Here is an 8,656-nt window from a genome sequence, read left to right as displayed (position 1 = left end):
TCATTCCCTCTATCTGAGTGAGAATTCACCTACCTTATGCTTTGAATATAAGTGTTCAGTGTCTATAAACATAATGCATATCAAGTTTTCTCAAGTAATAAATCTGTGACCAGTTTTGTTCTGTCAGTTGGATGCTTCTCGTGTTGGTTATTTCAAACTAAAAAACAGTGCAGTTCCAGGTGCTGTATGAGGTATTGATTAAACTGCATTTCCACACCACATCTGTTTATTAACTCTATTTTCCCTTCTTGCAGAAATAGTGTGGAACATTGTATAATAACAGATTAGTTGCTTAATGCATTTGCACGGTGAAGACTGTAAAACAGCACTCACGATAATATTTGATTCTCAGTCTTAAAATTGGAAATAAAGTTTGCAAAGATTAAATAGTAGTGATAAGATCACATTCCACTTACTTCAAGTGCAAGTTCATATTTTCTTGGGCTCAGATAGCCAAAACCCCAAAGTGGTTGTATTAGAGTAATGATGTTAGAATACTAGAAGTGGAAACATGAACCAAGCATCCATGATTGGTCACATGAGAATTTATAACAATAAGCACCTGACACATGTCTCATCACATACAGGCAAAAATCCACCATCTTTTCCTGTGAGTTGACCCGTGACTCACCAAGGACTATGTAAACTCACAATGCTATGCACAAGCTGAATAATAACAGAAAATTTGATTGGTGGGACTCAGAAAAAACATAAATTTGTTAACAGAAAAAGAAAAAAAGTTTATGGATACGTGTGCACATAAGCTTTCTCTCACAGAAACTGTTGTATATCTAGGTTATGGGACTTTGTTAGAAAGTTAACTACCTGAGATGAAATTAGGGTGTACTATAAAAAGAAAGGTCTCACCAGAGTAATGAAGCTGAAGGGTTGACTGCAAAATATATACCTGAAAGCAGAAGTACACTAGAGTTTGCAGTGAGTACCTCCCTAACACTTCCTCTTCACTATTCCAAGCTTGGGATCCATGATTGCTCAACAAATTGTTTTGCTTCGTATGTTAACTCTCCTTTCAATCACCAGGTTCCAGATGCCACCAGGATGCTGACCAGGCTTCCCAGGATTGAAGACCCCACCAATGTGTCCTGGAGCTCAGCTTCCACAGAGACACATCTTACTAGGGAAAGAGAGAGGCAGACTGGGAGTATGGACCGACCAGTCAACGGCCATGTTCAGCGGGGAAGCAACTACAGAAGCCAGACCTTCTACCTTCTGCAACCCTCAAGGACCCTGGGTCCATGCTCCCAGAGGGCTAGAGAATGGGAAAGCTATCAGGGGAAGGGGTGGGATATGGAGATTGGGTGGTGGGAATTGTGTGGAGTTGTACTCCTACCTTATGTTTTTGTTCATTAATCCTCTCTTAAATAAAAAATTTAATAAAAAAAAGAAAAGGTTACTTGAAAGCAAAAGCCAATGTTACACAATTGTATCAAATAAATAAACTAACATGGCCAGTTTATAAAAAAAAAAGTTTTGTTGGGCATTTTCTGGGGGCTTGTCGCAATACAACAGTTTTATAAGGTATATAAAAGTTGTGGCAGCAAAATAGGCAAAGAGAGAAAGATCAATTAGCCCTGTGGCATGGGCCACAGTCCTTAATCATCATTTGCCAGCATTCAGCTTCAACACTGGCAGGCCCAGGGGAAACAGTGTCATCTGTAGGAGAGAAGTTCAGACACCCAGGCAAAGGGCAAGCAGGAAAAGAGTGACTTCCACCAGAACACTCATTTAAGTAACTTTCTATATCTACAATGTGAGTTTGTGTGTGTCTGTCATCTGCTCTTGACACCAGCCATATGCTAATTATGTTAATCTCCCATGATTTCTTTTGCTCTCAGTATGTAAAACAGTGTTTCCAGCATCCTTTACCTCAGAGCAAGAATCACTCCATATCCAGCATTCCTTTCTTGGAGATACACTGTTTTTCTCTAATAAACTACTTCTTAGTCATTTTTTAATAAAAGTATAGTGAGTCTGAATGGTGGTTTACCCAGTATAGTGTACACACTGCTGTGCACAAGGGCCTGGGTTCAATCCTCCATTCCCCACCTGGTTGAGAGAAGTTTTACATATAGAACAAACTTTCAAGTCTCTCTCACTCTTTTTCTCTCTCCTCCCCCCTCTCTCTCCATCTATAGTTCATTCTACCACACCATCTCCCATAAAATCGGATAGTATATAGTATATATCTGGATATATACTGGATATAGTATAGTTGTGATATAGTATAGTTTGATATAGTATAGTTGATATACTGGATGCTGGATATAGTATAGTTGTGAAAGTGTAAGTACCAGTCATAGTCCTATTGGGATACATATATATATATATATATATATATATATATATATATATATATATATAATTTATTATTGGAGAAAGATAGAGATAAATTGAGAGGGGAAGGGGAGATAGAAAGGGAAAGAGACAGAGAGACATCTGTAGCTGTGCTTCACCACTTGTGAAGCAACTCCCCTGCAGGTGGGTGGGGTACCAGTGGCTCGGACTGGGATCCTCACGCCAGTCCTTGCGATTCGTGACATGTGTGCTTAACCCGCTGAACTACCGCCGGACTCTCTCCTTCACTATCTTTCTTTCCCCTCTTGGTTGCTTTATGCCCTACCATACTGAATACATACATAAATAAATGGCAATTTAATTACTTATATATGTGTCAATTCTTCATCGACATGAAAATTTCAAATAGAATGAAGAGAAATGTGGAAATAAGTATGTATGTCAATCAGGACTAAGAACAAAAGGAGCAGTCACTTGAAATTTTAAAGATAATGAAGACAATTTATAGAAAAATAGAAACTTCACATTTGGGAAATAAATATTTGCTGACACATGTAGGAAGTAATGTTATATGGGAGAATCTTAGCAAATTTAGCTAACTGTGCCCCTTTTATTATATCTAGCTCATACTGTGCTGTAGTTGCCTATAACATTTCTTTCCTCAAATGGATATTCTAGTAAATTATTACATCTTGGGGTGGATATGCTCAACTCAATCAGTAACATGTGACACAATTTTTGGGAAAGGGATATCATTAGAATCTCACTGGGCTAATGTAAACCTATATTCGTTCTGCCTTTACATAAATGTTATACTGAGGTATGCAGGACATCCTATGTCCCTGAGAAAAGCTCTCAGAAATTCTGAGATACAAATGTCCTGATTTACCAAATCACAAAATTCCTACTATCTATCAATATAACAACAGAGTTTTTGTCCTATGAGAGAAGTAAGAGTCTGCTGAATTAAAATATTGGATGACATCTATGTGCCAAATAAAACCTTAATCAAAAACAGGAAATAGTTTGTTACATACAACTAACAGCATCCCTAGCAGATAAGGAGATATACTTGTTCTTTTATTCATTTGTTTTATTTATTTTTTCCTCCAGGGTTATTGAAGGGGCTACCTGCCTGGCAATGCTACTCAATCCACTTCTCCATGTGGCCATGTTTTTTCCATTTGTTCTTGTTGTTAGATAGGACAGAGAGAAATTGAGAGGGGAGAATAGAGAGGGAGATGGAATTGTAGACACCTGCAGACCTGCTTTACCCTTTGTAAAGCCACTTCCCTGCAGGTGGAGAGCCGGGGCTCAAACCACAATCATTCTGTTTTGTACTATGTGAACTTAATCTGGTGAACCACCAACTGACTCTCCCATGTTCCTTTTTATTTTTTTAATAATGTCTCAACCTTAAGCTGAAGCTTATACCAGTCAAGTATATCTTATTTATTTACTGGGGGATTAATGTTTTACATTTGAGAGTAAATACAATAGTTTGTACATAACATTTCTCAGTTTTCCACATAATAATACACCCCCACTAGGTTCTCTGTCATCCTTTTTGGACCTATACTTGATTCCCACACACCCCAGAGTCTTTTTCTTTGGTGCAATACACCAACTGAAGTTCAGGTTCTACATGTGCTTTCTTTTCTGATCTTGTTTTTCACCTTCTGCCTGAGAGTGAGATCATCCCATATTAATCCTTCTGTTTCTGACTTATTTCACTTAACATGAATTTGTCAAGCTCCACCCAATATGGGCTGAAAATGGTGAAGTCGCCATTGTTTGTAGCTGAGTAGTATTCCATTGTGTATATATACAACAACTTTTTCAGCCACTCATCTACTGTTAGACACCTGGGTTGCTTCCAGGTTTTATCTATTACAAATTGTGCTGCTAAGAACAGAGGTATACACAAATATTTTTGTATAAGTATGTTGGGTTCCTTAGGATATATTCCAAGGAGAGGACTTGAAAGGTCATAGGGAAGGTCCATTTCCAGCCTTCTGAGAGTTCTCCAGACTGTTCTCCACAGAGGCTGGACCAATTTCCATTCTCATCAGCAGTGCAGTTCCTTTTACCTCCCAAACTTCTCCAGCATTTGTTGCTGTTACCTTTTCTGATGTATGACATTCTCACAGGAGTGAAGTGGTATCTCGTTGTTGTCTTTATTTGCATTTCTCTGACAATCAATGACTTGGAGTATTTTTTTATGTGTTTCTCAAACTTTTCAATTTCTTCTGTGGTGAATATTATGTCCATGCCCTCTCTCCATTTTCAGATGGGGTTATTTGTTTTCTTGTTGTTGAGTTTGGCAAGCTCTTTATATATTTGGGTTATTAAACTCTTGTCTGATGTATGATGTGCCACTGCCTGACCCCATAAATTCTCCTTTCGTTTCTCTTGTAAACCATATGTCTTCCAACTTGTTGAACTGAACTTCAACTTTGACATTGAAATTGAAGGTGAAATCCATAGATGGATCTTTGTGCTACTAAAGAAGAGTAAAGTAATGTTAACTGGTCCTAACTTGCATACTGAGAAGAGGGTAAAAGGAAACTCAATACAAGTTTGTAACTAATGGATTTTACTGAGGTAAAAATTCTGGAGAATTCCTACAATAAAAACAAAAAGAATAAAAGAACAATAGAAATTCAATCTTGTATCTATGAACAGTCTATTCAAAACCAGAAATCACTGATTCTTTTTTTTTTTCACACTCATGGAATTAATGTGTGTGTGTGTGTGTGTGTGTGTGTGTGTGTGAGAGAGAGAGAGAGATATGGATGTTCAATATGTAGGCACTAATTTTACAGTCAGAAAAGGTTCCAGAATATCCATTTTTTGATAATAAGTTAGTTGAGCTCAGTTCAAAATAATATGCCAAAGTAATACATTTTAAAAATACCTGTTTGGGGTTTAGGTGGGAAAGTGTGCAATGCACCCCTGGAACTCCTCCTCTCCAGACCCTTGCACCACTAGGGAAAGATAGAAACAGGCTGGGGGTATGGATCAACATGCCAATGTCCATGTCCAGTGGAAAAACAATAACAGAAGCCAGACCTTCCACTTTCTGTACCCCATAATGATCCTGGGTCCATACTCCCAGAGACATAAAGTGTACGAAAACTTCCAATGGAGGGGATGGGATATTGAACTCTGGTGGTGGGAACTGTGCAAAGTTTTACCCCTCTTATCCTATGGTCTTGCTAATAATTATTAAATCAACAAAATAAATCAAAAAATAAAAAATATCTGTTTTGAATATTTTGAGAAATTTCTACTCAACACTTTGTTGAGGCTGAGTTCTGAAAAATAATTACATTTTACATGATAATTAAGGTCCTTTGAACTATTCCAATCTACACTGTAATGCATAATATATGTTAGAACCTTTTTGAAGCTTAAACATCCCTCAGTAGATGGTAAACTTTAAATTTTAATTTAATGATTTTTTTTATTGCCATCAGGGTTGTTACGGAGGCTCTGTGCTGGCACTATGTATCCAGCACTCATGGTGGCCAGTTTTTTCCCCTTTCTGTCTCTATTAATCATTCATTAGGACAGAGAGAAACTGAGATAAGAGTAGGAGAGAGAAGGAGAAAGACAAACACCTACAGACCTGCTTCACCACTTGTAATTTATTCCCCTGAAGGTGGGAAGCAGTGGTTCAAACCTGGTCCTTAGGCATGGTTAGAGAGGGTGGGTGTTCAGTCAGGTGTACCATGAGTGGATCCTATAGATGGCACATTCTCAGGACATCTGTCATAGTGTGCCCAAGTGCAGGCTAGATGGTAAAAAAAAAAAAGAAAGAAAGAAAAACAAGAGATGAAGGACGGAATCTCTATGGCTTTAATCACATAAAGTGCATATGAACCCATGCCATTGACATTTTATCTAGAAATGTTTCTAAACTTTGACTTTATATTATTATCAAATGTTTTATTATGTGCATCATTCCTGTGACCCATGTGTGAATGTGTAAATTAAGTCACTTTATGCTTCCAGTTTTCTGCTTATGTCAATTTCTATGCATGTGCATAAATCTATGTCTGATGCATCAGACAGACATACGTCTAGTTACTGTGTATATATTGTATATGTAGTAGAACTATTCATCTTGAAATCATTCTGTAAGTACTTAATAAATTACCACAAATATGTGCATATATACTTGCATTTGTCTATAGATCATATTATGTTGTGAATATAGTCTTGCCTGTATGTTTTTAATGAACTGATTTAAAAGCGTGTTGAAACTAGAGGCAGTTAGACTGTTATGTGGAAAACTGAGAAATGTTACACATGTACAAACTACCATATTTTATTGTAAATTGTAAACCATTCATCCCCCAATAAAGAAAAAAAATCATGTTGATCCACAGTTAGGTAAGGAAAAAGCCATCTAACTGATCTGTGTTACAATAAATCTTATATTCAGCATCTAGCTGACATCTCTTAGGAAGCAGTAAGAAATGATTAATGGATGCTTAAAAGACAAATGTCTGCTTTGTTCCCTGCTATTTATCTAAATAGCCCACTTTGCTTTCTAATCAAGACAAAATTAATACATCAAGCATTGAGAACTTCTATGTTGAAAGAATTAGAAGACACATGCCCTCAAGCATATGCATCACACACACACACACACACACTTATCTGACTACATGATGACTGCACCTACATAATCACACACTCTATTATGGTTTATAAAATGAAGAACACTTGATATATTATTGAAGGAATACTGAAAGGACAAATATCCATTCACCATGCCTTAATGCGTAGGGAGATATCTTATGCTTCAGTCCTCATGTCAGGATATTTCCAGTATAAAATACTGACTTTGTAGCAATGAAGTGTTTGCTCATTAAACTCATTGTGCACATAACTATGGAGGAGTGTGGCGTGAATAAGGAACACAGGTATGGCATCTGAATGGACCCTAAAGTTTCCACTGTCTGTCACAATCTGTACTCAGATATCACATACTTCAGTTCTAGGAACAAATTTCTTTTAAAGAGGACTTTTGCCTTCCGTTTTTTTTTTTTTTTTTTGGAAAAGTGGAGAGGAAGTATTAGGGAGGTACTCACTGCAAACTCTAGTATACTTCTGCTTTCTTACTTTGGTGCCATACTCCAAACTCAGTCAATTTCTGCTTTGCGTTTCTACTTCTTTTTTTTTTTTTTTTACATGCATAACATTCCCCAGATTCCCATTTAGCAATACAACCCCCGCTATTTCATTCATAATTTTTCATGGACCTGTATTCTCCCCACCCACCCACCCACCCCAGAGTCTTTTACTTTGGTGTAATACTCCAATTCCATTTCAGGTTCGACTTGTGTTTTCTTTTCTAATCTTGTTTTTCAACTTCGGCCTGAGAGTGAGATCATCCCATATTCATCCTTCTGTTTCTGACTTATTTCACTCAACATGATTTTTTCAAGGTCCATCCAATATCGGCTGAAAACGGTGAAGTCACCATTTTTTACAGCTGAGTAGTATTCCATTGTGTATATATACCACAACTTGCTCAGCCACTCATCTGTTGTTGGACACCTGGGTTGTTTCCAGGTTTTGGCTATTACAAATTGTGCTGCCAAGAACATATGTGTACATAGATCTTTTTGGATGGATGTGTTGGGTTCCTTAGGATATATCCCCAGGAGGGGAGTTGCAGGGTCATAGGGTAGGTCCATTTCTAGCCTTCTGAGAGTTCTCCAGACTGTTCTCCACAGAGGTTGGACCAATTGACATTCCCACCAGCAGTGCAGGAGGGTTCCTTTGACCCCACACCCTCTCCAGCATTTGCTGCTGTTACCTTTTCTGATGTGTGACATTCTCACAGGAGTGAAGTGATATCTCATTGTTGTCTTGATTTGCATTTCTCTGACAATCAGAGACTTGGAGCATTTTTTCATGTGTTTCTCGGCCTTTTGGATCTCTTCTGTGGTGAATATTCTGTCCAATTCCTCCCCCCATTTTTGGATGGGGTTATTTGTTGTCTTGTTGTTGAGTCTGGTAAGCTCTTTATATATGTTGGTTATTAAACTCTTATCTGATGTATGGCATGTAAAGATCTTCTCCCATTCTGTGAGGGGTCTCTTGATTTGGGTAGTGGTTTCTTTTGCTGTGAAGAAGCTTTTTAATTTGATGTAGTCCCATAGGTTTATACTTGCCTTAGTCTTCCTTATAATTGGATTCGTTTCATTGAAAATGTCTTTAAAATTTATGCGGAAAAAAGTTCTTCCAATATTTTCCTCTAAGTATCTGATAGTTTCTGGTTTAACATCCAAGTCCTTGATCCACTTGGAATTTACTTTTGTAT

The sequence above is a fragment of the Erinaceus europaeus genome, chromosome 1, assembly GCF_950295315.1.
Source record: "Erinaceus europaeus chromosome 1, mEriEur2.1, whole genome shotgun sequence".
In the NCBI taxonomy this organism is placed as follows: Eukaryota; Metazoa; Chordata; class Mammalia; order Eulipotyphla; family Erinaceidae; genus Erinaceus; species Erinaceus europaeus.
This window is presented reverse-complemented; position numbering follows the sequence as displayed.